Below are 17,221 nucleotides of genomic sequence, written 5' to 3'. Positions count from 1 at the left end.
AAATGACTTTAAAGGACTTAGGTCAGCTTCTAATGTGTATCTACAATTCCAAAATTGTCGTAACAAATAAAACTGTTAGACTAAAGTTAACATTTCAACAGATGAAACAAAATCTTTAGGATAGATTAAGATCTTTGTTAAAATTGAAGGTATTTGCACAGCTACTTTTTGTGGTGCATAAGCTCTGAATAAATGATAGCATTCCAGATCTGTCTTTGCATATAGCTATAAAGAGCAGCTAATAGAAAATTTTGCCAGGATATTCAGATAAAAAAAGTTTCATTTTCCATGTTATTACAGTGTTTTAGGAACTGAAATAAAGTATTAATGCTCCAGAATATTTTGAAATTTAATTCAAAATTTGATGTTATAATTAAATTTTGAAATTATTACTATAATGGTTAGTGATTTTTTGGTAGTTATTGTAGTGCAATACCTTCATACTTTGATGTGTCATGGGAGCTAAAATAGTCTATACATGTGTAATTTTGTGTTTAAGTGATCAAAGGCAGCTTCTAGTCAGATCATATTGAAACACGGTATCTTGTTTTCTAGATCAAATTCTGTCTGTACTGTAATTAGAATATTTATTTTGGCTTCAAAAATAAATTAAATCAAATGGCAGTTTGTTGAAGTTACCCATAAAATGACATTCCTGTATTTTGGTCATCTATTCAACAGTAAACTAAGAATATAAATACACACATATGAAAACAACATGCATCCTCCATGAACAGCTTTTCAGTTGACTAGTTCAAAGTAATAGGATCCTTTTTCTAATGGCCAAAGTGTCTTAGAATTCTGGTAGCAGAACAATCTATGGAGAAAAAGTGTCATAAAGGATGTACTAGAGCATTTATCTACAAATAATAAATAAAATGGTCTATGGACTTGAGACAAACCTGCAGAATCATGTCTGTTCAGTTAAGGTCTCTTATTGACTCATGCCACCTGATAGCTGGGCACAGATATGGACTCTGACTGTTAATCTAGAAAATTATTTGATCACTACTATGGCAGGGATCACTTTAACTCTATTAGTATAGGTAACCCTGTTCCCATGATTGCCACAATTAATGTCCCCTGTCACAGTTTAATTTATAAGTGTAAATGTAAACATTGACAATTGCTCGATAAATGGTTTATCTTATGCTTTCCTTAAGCATTAACTGTTCTTGCAATTTCTAAATCCCTAGATTTTCCTTCTACCACAATGCCAATCTCTATGGTAAATGCAAAGACATCTTCACAAATGCAAAAATGAAGTTCAGACCCTGAGTTACTGCTGAGCTCCAGAAAGTACATTTCAATTTAACTGCTCAGGAATGCAGCATATAGGGTTATGTTTGGGTATGACTGTACCCAAGGCAGAGAGGTAATCAGAGAGGACAGGAGGATGACACTTAATTATAATTTCAAACAACCTGGACCTTGCACTGCAAGCAGTAATAACACTTCAATGGAGGAACTGGAAATTTTACAATTCTCTCAGAATTAATCGCTGCAAAGGAGCTTTTGTAGGAAAAGTAGTGAACCACATACTGCAGGGATTGGTCATGCACACATTAACAGGGCAAAGCCATTACCATCTCTCTGAGAGCAGTGCAAATATGTTAGGAGTGATGTTTCAGGATTACATTCAAAACTCTATCCAAACTCAACAGCTGGCCATTCTCTCTGTAATAAGATGAACTATATTTTGTCTTGTTCAAAATCTTCTATATCCAAATGTTGTTATTCTGGCTCCTCTCTGATTTCCATATAATCACTCTGGATACCGGTTACAAGCCAGGAGACATAAAAGCTGGTCAGTTGCTCTCCCTTTTCTAAGCTTGATGCTTCTTTTCTATTGCTTTTATAAAAACTGTGGGAGCTCAGATGACCGCCAGCATCTCATGTAACACTGCACCATTGCTTATATAGACCGGTGAATGGTATTGTGCAAAACTGCAAGACTAACAACAGCAACGGTTGAAAAGAAACATTGTACCAGTATCTGCTTCTGAGAGGATACATAGACACGTGTCATAAAATATAAGGTGTGATAATACACCGTGTAGTGTAGGAAATGGGAATCTGTTTTGTTGGGGGGTGAGTGGGTGGGGTTTGGGGTTCTTGTTTGTTTGGTTGGTTTTGTTTTTTTTTAATCTTTCCAAGATAAGCATTATTTTAATAAGTGGAGCCATTTCATAGCTAATTATATGCTATCTTAAACAAACTCATTTGAATATTACATGGGGCTGTGGCATCAGAGAATTCCCATATATATAATATTCAGGATTATTCAAAGAATCTAATCAATTCTCCTTTAAATTTAATCTTCAATAATTGTTTACACTAAAGCAGAGTGGGAAAAAGACGTTAACAAAGCAGATTTTTTTTTTCTATCACTTTTAAATTAATTTACATTGAGAAAGATGATAGGTAAGAGAATCTGATTCAGAGTTAACCAGACAGCTATATACAGTCAGTATTTCAACATTTGCCCATTTAATATGCAGATACTGAATTGCCCAAGAATGTGACTGCCATCTTAATTATCTGTTGCTTCCCTCTGGCAGTATTGTTAATGTGTTTTGGGTCATTATCAGATGAAATACTCCAAAGTGACAAAAGAAACTGGCTTGTGTGGCATTTACAATGACATACCCTAAATTTTTAATTGCTCGAGACTGTGTGTTCCTACCTTTCATTTGCTTTATGCTACATACTCTGCCCTTTATAGTTTTTTAATAAACTGAATAGCATACCCATTTTTGTTCTAAACAAAAAAGTGAAAAATCAATGGCATGAAGACACAGTCCCTATAACAAATAAATAAAAATATAAATTAAAGAAAAAATAAGAGGGAGTGAAACTTTCTTGTGGGATAAAGTGGCAAGAAGGTGGAAAGACCTTAAATGCACATTGCTGAGTCAGTGTCACATTCTTGTCATTCCAGCCCACTTCTCTTGAGAAAGGAAATATTGAGGGTGTCTGTGGAAGGATTACAAGTTCTTGTGTGATTCAGTGGGCTGCTTTCTGGTTGCTGAATGAAGGATCCTTTTGATGTCTGAAAAGTACTAAATTTCTATTATCTCTGCACTACTAGTACTACAGCTGTTAGCAGTATGAACATGGGATAACTTGCAGCATCACTCCCTGTTTTCAGGAAGTCCTACTGCATTGAGACAGTGACAACAAAGGGCAGAGGCTTCTTGAGTGGGCGGAAGTACTGGGAAGGCAGCTCTCTCTACCCTGGCCTTAGGGCCAAGAATGCAAAGAGAGTAACTGTAACGATGCTGAACAAGGCTCTGATTTTTTTCAGGGGTGCTAGTGCTTGTCCTTAGCTATGAATTGCTTAACTAGAAAGCTGGAGAGTTGTGTTTGTTCTCCTTCAGGGCTCATGATTCTTGCATTCTTGACTACACAGTGACAGAGCTTCAACATGAGGTGAAAAGGGTATCCCCATTTTCTTTTCTGCTTCTTATTTCCTTTCATCCTCCCTTATGCTTCTGTGGTGATCAACACACACTCCTGGGAAAATAGTGATTTTAGATTGAAATCCTTTAGATTAAGGATATTGAACTCAAATCTCCCAAGTGATTTCTTTAACCAAGAGTCTGTCATACAAAACATGAGCAATGCCTCCCCTCATCACCTTTCTCTGACAGCTGTGTTTTAAAGGCAAAACAGTTGAAACTGTGTTTTTGTAAGTGGCTCACTAAGTGTCAAGCATGCTCAAAGTACAAGATTCAGACATTCAGTCTTACTATGCTGGTCTTAGGTAACTTATGAGTTCCATCAGGAGTAAGCTGAGGGCTGTGCACGCTTAAAAGGAGGCAATAGCAATTCTAGGCATATGCAAAAATGGAACTTCAGGCATTTAGGGAAGTTTTAGGTCAAATGTAGTTAGGTCAGGAAATTTAGCTGTTTTGTTGAGCATGGGTGTTTAAAATGGCAGCTGTAAAAGGTGTATAAACTCTACCTACAGTTTGTTAAAGGAGCCTTCATTCTTTTAATTGTATGGGCTTTATACTAGTTTATACTGTACTACCAGAATTACTTTCACCATTTCCGTTCTTTTCTTATGAAATGTTTTCTTTCTTTTTATTTATTGGAAATATTCTGTTACTTTTCCCTTTACTCCTCATATGAATTTTATCCCTTTTACTGAGTCACAGTAGATATAAATTTGGTGTAAATAATGTACCGGTCTATGACTCTATCTTTCCAAACTCCATAGGCTGATTTTTTTACTGGCTTGTACTTGAGGACATTAACATCTGGGAAAGTGTTATCATTAGTACAATTTGTCTTGATAAGTGGAAAAAATTAGAAATTAGACAATGGATGGCTTGTCTTGTTAGTTAGGCCTAACTTGCCACTTTTCTTATCTGTCAAAAAAATGAAATAACAAAAATTACTGCTGTAGACCATAACATTTGAGAACCTAACTCTAACAGCTGTTTGGGGACAATTTTACTTCTGATAAAATGTATGAGACAGTAGGTTCAGTTTCTTTTCCCAATTGTTAGTGTAATTGGGGAAAACTTGACTCAGGAAGATGTGTAAAGCAGAGCTACTAAGATCACACAGTAGTTAAACCTGATTTTCAGAATCCAGTGTTAACAAAAGTGGAGTAGAAAAAAGCCCATACAACTTAAGCAATCAAAAAAACCAGGCTAGTCTAAATAAATCATTCAGATTCCCTCTCACTGTAATTAAACATTGCCTTTTCATGTCGGGATGAATTGCTGACTGGAAGTGTTTTTGGGGTTTTGGTTTGTTTTTTTTTTCCTATTGACTGCCAAGGCATTTTAGATGTCAGGGTTAGACTGAATGTCTTAACTTCAGATAAGTCAATTTAGGTGAAACAAATCTCAAGTTGGCTGACTGAGGGGGTAAGAAAACCTTAACAGTATATGGCTAGAGGTCGTTTACAAGATATCCTGTTACAATTTTGTGGTTGTGAGTCAGAAAATATTATTAGATTGATGGATCTACCTGACACAGCTGTTGTGAAAATGAGTTACTCTTTGTATAGAGGGAAATAAATCCCAGAGATACAATTCTACCCCCTCTAGTCCAATACACTTCTGATTGACAATAGTGGGAGGTACAATGGCATGAGAGGTGCAGAACTAAACTGTATGGAACATTTCTCTTCATTTTATGTAATAAATAAGAAAATCCTTCAAAAGTTTTGGTGGAGGAAATTTGTTCTCCTCCTATCTGTTTCAACAGTAGTGAAAACAAGCTGAAGGAGGACAGGAATAAACCTCCAACTTCCCCCACCTTTCCATCTCCAAACAAGATCCATGCTTTTTGCCTACAAATAAACAGACTTCCAGTAATTGAAAGGTAATTACTTCTTTTCCTGTGTTTGTATCTGTTTCATTTTCTGAATACAGGATTTCACAAGGTTAGAAGATTACAAAATATATTAATTAACTTATTCTTTACCCATTGAAATGAGTAAAACTGTAACTGTGAACTCAACCTAATCACAAACTTGTTTTAGTGATTCCAGGTTGCACTTCAGTAGAGAAAAATACTCTACACATATCAAATTATGTCATCTATTGTGTTACAAACTAACTAACAGTGGGAGTTATTGTAGCTTATTCAAGTTATCTAAAAATTAAGATGGATTCAGCTCTAGATTAAGACACTAAAATTTTGGCATCTACATGTGAGCTATGCCTATAAACTCCTATTGGAGCTGATGAATATCTGCATCCCAATACAGCTGCTAAACAGAGATATGGTCTTGTTTATCTTCCCTGGCTCTTGATCTAAAAGTTTGTAAGCCTCCCATCACATCAGTCTCATGGGGATGTCTTTGACACCATAGAGCATCTCAAATGACACTAGACAGTTATGATCAGGCAGTAGAATTGAGTCTCTAGTCAATGGAGTCTGAAGTGCTTTTAAACCTCTTGAAGTGTTGTCTTTCTGTGATCCAAAGCCTAGTTTTAATACAGCACGATGGTATAATCTTCTCATGCATCTGAGAAAACTGCCAAACTATGGGAAAGAGTTGTGACAAAACTATGTAGACTAAAGCCATGACAGATAAAAAAGGTGAAACTGCAGACAAAGTAAGAGAGTGCTTCAATCTGCAGGAATAACAGATGAGAAAAATCTTGAGGGGAAATATATATATATATATATAAAGAGTAGCTTTTTAGTTCTATTATCTGTTGTATAAGGTTAAGCAACAAATTAAAGTTTTATAATAATTATACGTGTGATCTGTAACCATGTGTAGAAATTCTAGTTATTTGTTATTGATGCTCAGCTTCTCCTGCTGCCTAATCTCTTCATTTTTTGCTCCAAATACTCAAATTCCCCGATAAAAGGGCAATATGTTTTCTTATCAAAGTTTTATACTACAGAAGATAATTTTAAAAACCTAGAAAGATACAATGTAATATACAGACTGATATACTGCCCCTTACCACTAGAAAGCAGAATACCTGTGGCAGTTACTATTAAATCCATTGTAAGAATTTTCTGATGTTAAACTGAAGCAAGCCTGTGCTATGAAGTCTTTCAAAATGGTCTTTTTCCTGGTTTCAGCTGGGTTGGAGTTAACTTTCTTCTTAGTACCTGGTGCAGTGCTGTGTTTTGCCTCTGATGGGAGAACAATGTTGATAACACTCTCACAGTTTTAGTTGCTGGAGATGCTTATACTCAGTCAAGGACTTTCCTGTTTCTTGGGCCCTGCCAGTGAAAGGGCTGGAGATGCATGGGAAATTGAGAGGGGACACAGCCAGGACAGCTGACCCAAGCTAGCTAAAGGGATATTCCATACCATATGATGCCATGTTGAGTATATGAACTGGGGGAAGAAGAATGAAGGGTGTGTGTGTGCGTGCATCTGGCATTATGGCTTTTGTCTTCCCAAGTAAACCTTATGCATGATGGAGCCCTGCTTTCCTGGGATGGCTGAACACTTGCCTGCCCATGGGCAGTAGCAAATGAATTCCTTGAATTCCTTGTTCTGCTTTGCTTGCATGCACACCTTTTGCTTTACCTATTGAACGGTTCTTATCTCAACCCATGAGTATTACATTCCTTTCCAGTTCTCCTCATCCCTCTGGGTGAGGGGGAAATGAGCAAGTGGCTGTGTGGTGCTTGGTTGCTGACAGGGGTTAAACCACAACAGTCTTCCACTGATGTATTCTGGACACCTTATTTCCAAGGAGTAGACAAGAATTTTCTCAAGGTATGTACAAAGGAACAAAAGGATAATGGTGTGATGGCAAAACAAAATATATTAACTTACTTTCAGATGAAGAGGAAAGAAGAGCTTATCTGGGCTTGAACTCTCTCTTCCATTTGTGCCATGAAAATAAACTACCTTTACTTAATTTTACCACACTTGAACATAGTCAGAAAAGGATTTAAAAGTAGCCTTTTTAACTGGAGGGGTATGGAGAGAAACAGCCATCAGGAATTCCACCCAGAATATGTCAAATTACATTAAAAATATTCTTTCCTCTTTCAAGGCCTATCCTAAATAATATGAGAACAGAGATGACATTTAAAAGCAGAATGGAAGGTGGGCAGGAAGATCAGAGCAGAAAAGATGAATTTTTTGTGCTGCAATGTACACCATCATTTTTCTTAATTATTCTTGACATTCCACCTATTATTCTGGGAGCTCCTTCAGAGCACAGAGGGGAAAAAATGCCGGTTGCTCTTCAGAATAAAATGTGAAGAGGTACTTGCTGTCGGCCTTTATGGCTGGAGTCTGCCCTCTGATAGACTGAATCATAGCACCACCTATCTGGTAAAATTAGCTATTGTGTTTGCAGATGCAAAACCCATGGCAGATTATGCAAAATTGTGTGTGTGGTGTGTATTTGTGTGGAAGAAAGCCATTAGACAATTTAATTTTATGTTAAAAGGGGAATACTTTTCTTCATCATATGTCCAGTAACACTTAAGTGCTGAATTAAATCTTTAAGAACTTGTATTGAAATTTGTAGGCCAAAATAAATAGTACATATCTGTACAAGGCATTTAAACTCAATATATTCTCTAAACCCCAGGACCAATGTTATAGAGTAATATCTATCTATCATAATGAATGAAACATTAATTTCCTCAGCTCCTCTAGAATGCTGCTGTAAAACAAGGATTAAGAATTGTTCATCAGAACTAATGTGGAAAGGATGTAGAAGTTATGCTAAGAAACCTACAGTTTGCATAGAAATGTAGGAAGTAAAGCAGAAAACTGTTCAAACCACTAGTGGTATGAAATTTTATCTTCTTAATAAGGACACTTTCATTCTTCTGTTGTATTTTTTTTAATATTAAATTTCTATACTTCAGTGAATGATGAAGCATCGGTAAGAAACAAACTGCTAGCCCACAAAATTACACCAGCAAGATAAACACTATTCTTAAACACAACAAAAAAATCCTACTTAATAAGGATTATGCAATTAAAAGTATATGCTTAGGAATTAATAAACAGAAGTTACAGCAAATAATTCCACAATGTATCTGCTAGGAGGCCCTCATCCTTGTCAGAATGTATTTATCTGTCTATTTATTTATCTATTTATTTAAGGAAATACTGACATCTTCATGAAAGTACAGGATAAAAATGAAAGTCTGTTTAATTCACATGAAACTTTTTGAAAGCTTGATACACTTTGCAGGTAAACAGCTCATCTGCAAATCTTTCCCATCTCTAATGAGATTCATGGTGGTAAAATAATGATACTACATTAACTGAAATCTGTAGAATCTCAGTCCCCTCCTCTTTAGTAAAATTCATCTTGGCAAAGAATATCTTCCATCTCCATCCACTATGAACAGTCAATTCTCCAGTACAGTTTTGGTCTCTGTTCTCATAAATTCTGCCCTCTTCAATAGTAGGAATTATGTTTATTTTCACTAGTCCTACCAACCAGTGCTAAAAGAAATAAAAAATCAGTTACCACTGCCTGCTGGATATTAATACATTTAAGAAGGCATACTTGCAAAGCACTAAGCAGAAGACTTCCAGTCTCTGACCCTCCCACAGTTGTGAAGGGAGACAGTGAGTGATAGATACAAGCTCATTTCCCACAGTAGAAGAAACTAAGCCCCAGATGAGCAGTCATGACTAGACTCCTACCTGTTACAGCATGATCAAACCTAGCTGGCTGCAATAAGACTTTTACTGTTGGTCAGATTCTACTAGCCATACTGTTTCTCCTTCCTCCAGAGAACACACCACACCCTCATCCAACCACCTATGCCACCATCCTCAGTGCTATTTAACGACTTAGCAGGAACGAGCTACAGCTGCACATCATCCATGTCAATCAACCCACTGCCTTTGAGGCAAGGCCACAGCTGCATGTTATCAACGCTAAGCAACCCACTGCCTTCATTCCTCTACACCTACCCACTGCTGCATGCCTGCCTTCTCTTTTTCAGGAGGGTGTCGTTACTATCACAACACTTATGCTGACCTTTGTACTTTAGCTAGGGCTACTTAGGGGTTGTACAATGTTAACAATGTGTTAAGTCTGTGTACGGGTAAGGAGAGTCTTGCAAAGAGGTTCTAGCACAGCATCAACCACCAGCATGCTGCACATACCTTGTAGTGTCAAAGGGCCTAGAATGTACTGAATGAATGTTAAGTGCCTGATTGGAGCATACAAGTGAAGACAAAAATGTAATGGGTGTTCTCTGGATAACTTTATTAGATGCCTCCTAAAAAATGACCTATAATATTGTGGATATGTAGCCATGGAGTTTTGTGTCATCGTTATTGGTGTAGCATCTAGGGAAAGGTCCTTCAATTTTTCTTCTGTCTATTCTTCAGAAACTTATAAACCAGTCAGAGTTAATAAATTAAATACTGATTTACAGATAGAAATTTTATTATTAAAGTGTTTATTAGTTGTTATTACTGTCATCATCATTATTTTTACTACAGCAGTTCTAACTTCAGAAAATAACCACTGTAAGTATGTCTCAGGAAAAATACAGAATAAATGTTATTTGTTGACTGGTTTGTGGACCAAATAAATACTTAGAATTAGTTGAAATTATTGTGAAATGTTGTTAGTGGATATTGTTTACCTATTAAGAAAAGAAGATTGCTGATATTTCATCAGGCCTGAGTTCCCTTTACTCTGAATTCTGCAAATAAAGTGCAGGTAAGAATTTGTGGCAGGTCAGGTTGGAATGTGCTCTTAGATTCTGATAGATAGTAGCCCAGAGTATTCCTCAGACAGAAGCTGTTTCTTCATAATTAGTACAATTGTCTTTTGAACGAGATACTAACTTTTAGCATATGATCTTGCAGAAAAGAATTCCATACCTATTACACATTGTTTGCTTATTTTTTAAAAAAGTTATTTTGTAGTGAAAATAATTTTGAAGCTGACTGGAGTGACTAAAACACCCGAGTAACATATTTTAGGTATCTTCTTTCATCTGAGAATAGCACTGTAGTTTTACTGGTTCCTCCCCATTGGTCTAGTGGTTAACTTAGATGCCTACATTGTAGACACACAAAATCTGGTTTTAAGATTCTATGCTTTCTCTGTAAATTAGACAATAATAATAATAATAGTAGTAGTAATATCCTGAATCACAACAGTTAATGCAAAGCTAATCTGAAAGAATTAATAAACTTCAAATTTTGGTATTTAAAGGATTCTATGAGTCTTAGAAATTTAGAGGACACATTCAAGGGACGCACAGTAGTCCATGTCTTCCTGTTAGGTTTTACATCTCTCATATGAAGCATCCGGGCCTGGTTGTTTCTTTGAAGCAGATGGTCCCAGGGCTGGACTTCCTATTGCGATTCCTATTAAAATTGGATGTCCTCTGGTCACAATGCTTTTTTCTCACACATTGTGAAAATCTGGACTTCTTTAATTTCTTTGTGCCTGGTTGCTTGCCACTATTAAAGGAGAAGAGTCATATTCCATATCTCCATTAAATCTGAAATGTGATCAATGCATACAAAGCACTTCTGTTGTACTCACTAGACTGTATTACCTGACATTGTCCTCAAAACAGCAATTTAAAAATGAAATTGGTTTTAGGAATATATTTTTATGTGCATAACTTAATAAAAATAATAAAAAAATTTAAATCTCTCCATGCCTAAATCACCAGTTATTAATGTGTGGCTATAAAATAATCAGTTCCCTGAGATCTTTTTAGGGGGTTATTCTTTAATGAGCTGCATGTATTCTCTACATTTGAAAGAGGTAAAAAAAGAAGATTCCAGCCATTTCATTACATTCTGATAGGCTGGTATTCTGAGAGCATTGTAGGTGTGCACATGGAGAATGATCACTGGTCTGAGAGATACTAGGCTAATGGCTAATGCAGGTCAAAAAAACCAGCTGATCAAGTCTGCAACAGTATCAGACAGGATTCCCTCTCCGTGCTCTCTGAGCTGTTAATTCATCTAGAAAAAAAAATAAGGAAAATAATCCAAGGTGGATTTTTTTGTCATTTTCAAACAGACTGACTGTATTTCTTTCTCCACTTGGAGTCATTCCATGCTGTGAACTAATGCGTTTGAAATATATTAGATTCTGAGTAAGCTTAACACAGAGAACTTGATTCTGACTTTAGATCCATGGGTGTACATTGCAATTTAGCTTGTAAAAAACACCTATCGTGGTTTTACATACATGTCTAGGGTCACACAACAGACCTTCAGGCCTAAACTGAATTTCCTACTAGATTAAACAAGCTGTAATACCTGAGAAAGAAGGATCTTCATACTGCTGAAGATATACAAGTACTCTGTGTAATAAGAAAAGTAAGGTAATTACGACAACTTGTCCTTGATGTCCTTCAACAGAAAATAATGTGACATAAATATTAAACAAAAACACGACACAGAAAATTCACACTCTCTGTTTAATATGTTTTTTGTATTTTACTAATTTTTAAATGATTGGATATCTACATTTCTTCATAGCAAAACCTTATAATTTGAGGGGGGTTTGCCTCAGGCAAAGCACTGCTGTTTGATTTATCTTCTGCACTTGTCTTGTTCTAACAATATGAACTTTTTTCAGAGAAGTGCAAAGCTGTGTTTGACCCCACAGGGAAAAAGTTTTCTTTTTTAAGAAATGTGTACAAAGTACTTAATAAGTTATGTCACTTAGTTTTACTGTGTATTATGTTTTCAGGGGCTATAGTTAACTTTCTGAATCCCCAGATGCCAACATTTTAATAAAAACAAAACATTTTCAACAAAATGTCAGCAGCAAAGTGATCAAAGTGCTATGGGAGCAGTTTGGCAACAGTTTGAGCTTTGAATTTCCTATTCACTTTCCAAAACATTCACTTAAAAAGCATTTATTGAAGCTGAACTGCCTTTATCAGCCTGATCAGAGCTCCATAAAGAGCATGCATGATTCAACTGCCTTTCCAAGCTTTAAAAAAATATAACTTTGATATATGCCTCACAAGTACAGCACAATAGTTTTCATGCTCACGTTTGTTAAGATTTAGTGCAGCCATTAAAGAACAGAAGGGCTCTTTGGTGGCAATTCTCAGACATACCAAATATCCCAAAGCACAACCTTCTACAAATCAGAGATTAAACTACTGACAAAAATTTCCACTTGATTGCAGTTTTCCCCTTAAACTTGTATCAGGAGTGACTATCTTTTCGATCAGATCTCTGAGGGAGGTGATTTTTTATTTTTTGCTCTCTGAGAAAAATATCAACTGAGAGATAAAAAGTGACATTTTATGTGCCTTGTCCACAAGTTGATCGATTTATTTAAAAAACTTTGTGTGTGCCTGACCTATACATGGAGTTTGTGACATGTCTCTTGTCAAGTATTGATCACTTAAGACTTTACTGTTTGCTTATTGCAATGTAGCTAATAATCTCTTTTTATTTATTTTTGTGGTTTTGAATTCTTATCATGACCCAGATGAATTCTGTGGGACATTCTTGCTTCAGCTGTGTAAATGGGCTATGGAAATTAAGCCTACTAAAGCACTTTTCCTGGGTAAACTGCCTTTGTTTTCCATCAGTTCACACCACAAGTTGTTTGCATGCAGATAGATACATTTGGAAGCAGCAGATGCCATCAATCTTTATGACTTTCTGATACACACCATTTCACCTCCACCTCTTGTAAGGGATGGCTGAGAAATCATGCTATATTCTCCTTGAATGATGTAAAACTTTCTTGTTCATCTCACCCCAGCATTTTGTGACCATTGCTGGATATCCATGAAAGATGGGGCTTTCATCAAGTCTCTGCTTGGTGCCTTTCAGATGGCATTCCAATCTGCCAGACCTTCTCTCTAAACACTTATGTTGTACTGTCATACTTTTTATTGCTTCTCACTTCAGGATGAAAAGACTGATTATATCTTATTTTCTTAATGTTCCCAGACTATTTTTGTATAGACTCAAAATGTTACGAGAGACGTTATGCCTAGGGTCACTGGCAAACCTTGTATGAAACTGTGAAAAACCAGTAAAATGAGAAGAAAAAGCTCATGTTTTAGGATATTTATATATATATCACAGAGAAACAGGATGATCTTCAATAGAGGATTTAGATCCTGTCTTGTTCAGACCTGGATACGTTACCATCATAAGGTGTTATATGACAGAGTTTCTGAAGCTGCATTTATGACACCCAAGTAGTTTGCAATGCAATGGTTCATTCTACATAGATTTCAAATGTAATGAACTGAACAATGATATTTCAGGCTTCTATTTAGCATTAATTATACACAAGTGTCTGCAACAGGTCTTTCAACTACTCTTTTCAACTAGCTCTTAGGATCTACAGATGCCTTTAAATATCTGTTTGAACCAAAGCAGGGAAAAATGTAACAGGCATTGAATTGAAATTAATCAATCATTACGGCAAACTTAGCAGCAACAGCCAGAAAGACAATCATCTCATCTGTCAGATTAAAAAAAAATTAAAAAAATAAAAAAAATCTGTTATCTACAATGAGAACAGAGTGAAAACTACATGCTCATTATAAAATTATAAAATCTGTGATTCTAAATATTCCTACTCAACTTCCCTCTAACTCCCTGCCTGTCCATATTACAGACACTCCCTGTCTCTTTACTTCAAATTTCTTAAACATTTGTGTTTTTTCTTTGTGCATTCCTAGAACTGTACCAGTCTTATTACAGCTCAGCAGTTCAGAGATTACTTTGTACCTAAGATCAATTAAAAGAGAAAGCAAGAAATTCCTCTTCCAAAATATCACTGTTTGATATGAAAATATTTTTCACCATTAACTTAACATAGTGACAAAAGTGGACTGCTAACAAATACTGTTCAGATGTTATTTTCATTAAACTAGGCTAGAAAAAATCACGTTTTCTTTTTCTGTAAGAATGAGGCAGTTAAAGTGTTGTCCAGATGGTAGAAAAGGCAAATTCATTTCTCTCCCTCACCTAAAATTATTCAAAACCACATCCCATATGGGAATAGGTTAACCATCTGGCTATATCGATTTTACCTAACTAGGGAGTGGCTGGGAAATCCTACTGGGAAAGGAAAAGTCTTGAACTGTGATTCCTGTTTTAAATAGTTATTCTGAAATGTACTTACATAGTCAATAACAAAATTTTGAACATTTCTGAAACAGGTACCATGTTTCAGGTGACATCCTAGTCACTCCTACGCAAAATGATGCTCTTGTTCTACTTCAGTGAATCTTGCATTCCTTTTTGCAGAGTTGCACAATTTCAGCAGAAGAGTAGGAAGATGCTAACCACACAATGAGGCCTGCAATGTGCTGGTGAGGAAACTCTTCTGGAGGAAAGGAATGGAATCTAATTCTGTCCATATATGCCAACATTTGAAGAGTATGGCAATTGGGTGAAACGGTTACCCCCCTCAAACTTGGACATGATTTCAAAGAAAGCACAAGTGGAAAGCAACCAGCTGAGGAGTTCCCCTCACTCAGCAAGTATTTTGGAAGCTGTCAAAAGCAGCTGAGCACTGAGTTGCTAACACCTGGCAAGAAACAAATGTCTGCAATCTTGGGGTTGTATCTATACTAGAAAACTAAGCAGTGCCAGCAGCTTTTCTCAAGTTCTGCCTGGGTGGTCGATCTGGCATAGCTTGACTCTTTTGCAAACTACTTGGTCATCTGAAGTCAAACACTGTGCAAAAGAACATGTTAACAGTTAGATATCATGGATAGCCAGGGACAAGGGCTAGAGCTCATGTTGTGACCCTCATAAATTTATTAGCATAGTTCTAGCAACTCCAGGTTCTAGCTAAGTGCAAAAGTAACTCAAAAAGTCTTCTAGCAGTTGCTTCTTCCATAATGTTTCTCTTTTCAGTATTTTCTGTGATATCTGTTTCAAGACCTGTTAAACTGATATTTCAGCTTTTTGAGAACAGGAACAATTACAGCATTTTGTCTTCTACTTGGCTATCCTTTACCGTAAAGCTTGAAGAACTCAGCATATCAGAGATTACTGACCTCTTGCCAAATACAATTAAAATTAATTGTCTTCAAAAGCATTTGAGGGTAACAGACATAACACACACATAAGCTTCGTTAATGCAATCCTATTGTAAATAGGAAATAAGACTAAAAGTAAATAAAATATATACCAAAATTAGGGTCCTTTTTCTGAGGAGTAACTTCATTTATTCACTATATCCTTATATCCAACCACATGATGACTGACTCTGTCTGACACCTGGGTATTGCTTTCTTGATGCCGGATGCTTAACTTCTAGCTCCTGCTGCCTTTCACTTGAGTTGAAGTTTGATCACTTGGCATCTGAAAATCCTGACTCTCAGAATGCTGATAAAGAGCATTCTTTTTAGAGGTAGGAAAGAATGAAAGTGAAGGAGCTTAGAAATCTTTTGAGTAGAAATAAAACTAGCAAATTAAAGAGTTAACTGTTTTCTCAGCACAGGAATATAAGTTTATCCTGGTGATTTGAAAAATAGATTCTAAAGTATTATACAGTATTTTAACATCACAGACTTAAAGATACTAATTTCTGACAGAAAAAAAAAACACCCAAGTAATATAAAAATTAAACTTGGGGAGGGCTGTGAATGAAAAACAGAACATTAGACTTTATTCTCATGATTAACACCATTAGTGATTGTAATGTTGCAAGAGAGGAAAATCTTAATGATATAAGTTTTAAATATTTTTTTGCAGTACATTGACATAATAACAAAAAAATCACAAAGACAAATAATACATGGAGGAAAGAAAGCCCTCATTTACCTGCTCATTTTCCCTAGTGAAGCTTACTTTTCAACTCTAAAATGACATAAACACAGAGTTATGCTCCAAACCTTGCCAAGGTGTTATTCTGCCTTGGTTGTGATACATAAACCTAAATCCAGTCGAGACTGAGAAATTATTCTTCGTTTGGCTCTGTTCCCCGAGGCAGCTGTTAGAGTTGGCATTCTCAAACATGCCTGACACATGCACTCTGAAAATGTTTAGCAATCTGCAAATTTATGCAGATGTCCAGATGCTAGATTGCTGATTGAGACATGGATTGTGAAGGTTCAGTTTCATGATCCTTCCTGAAAGTAGGAAGTTCAAATCCTGATTTCCCACTTCATCCAAAAGACATTAACATTGAGGATGTTCTTTTTTGCTGCAAAAGGTCACTGTCTACCTCTGTTACCGAAATCCTATTTCAGTTCAGAAGATTAATTTGGTGAAAAAATCATACACAAACCAGTGTACTTTATTCTGGTACATTAACAGGATGGGGGTATTACTAGGCATGTGTCATTTGTAGTAGTATTTAAAGTGGGTGATAGAGATCAGATCACCTACAGATGCTTTATCTTTAATAATGCTCTCTCTTTCTGCTTTTATGGTTTGTTTATGAACAATGGCACATCGTCATCAAGTAGTCTGGGTGTTATGGTGCAATTTGAAATACTGATTTGTGTCCCTCCCAGCAAAATGTATTTGTCTTTATAAAAAAAATCACAAAAAAGTTATTGAACTTTTGGCTTTTTTAAGGACTGATCTAAAGCCCCCTCTTTAAAAGGCTATAGCTACTTTCCTTTACAACAGGAGTGGAAAAAGGCACCGAGGCATGTTTGAAACTAAAAGAATGAAACATGTTTCAAGATATACCCTGTGTTTAATATTTCCTGCTGGCCACAGTAAAGCATGTCTTGGATGGATCATATCCTGAGATGTCTTCTATTTTTATATTAGTAAAATAAACAGTTCCAGGGAATGTTCATATGCTTTGGA

At 36.0% G+C, this 17,221-nt stretch overlaps 1 long non-coding RNA gene across 1 annotated transcript in view; it reads left to right on the top strand.

The window, feature by feature from the left end:
• Positions 1-1,776: 1,776 nt before the first annotated feature.
• Positions 1,777-17,221, top strand: part of LOC129784398 (uncharacterized) — a 57,510-nt gene continuing 42,065 nt past the window's right edge. The window contains exon 1 of the long non-coding RNA XR_008747086.1: positions 1,777-2,039. This is a non-coding gene — a long non-coding RNA (uncharacterized LOC129784398). The remainder of the gene's footprint in view (positions 2,040-17,221) is intronic.

This window comes from Falco peregrinus, chromosome 4 (assembly GCF_023634155.1).
Source record: "Falco peregrinus isolate bFalPer1 chromosome 4, bFalPer1.pri, whole genome shotgun sequence".
Taxonomy (NCBI): domain Eukaryota; kingdom Metazoa; phylum Chordata; class Aves; order Falconiformes; family Falconidae; genus Falco; species Falco peregrinus.
Note: the sequence above shows the minus strand (reverse complement) of the source record. Positions and strands in the feature narration are given on the sequence as shown.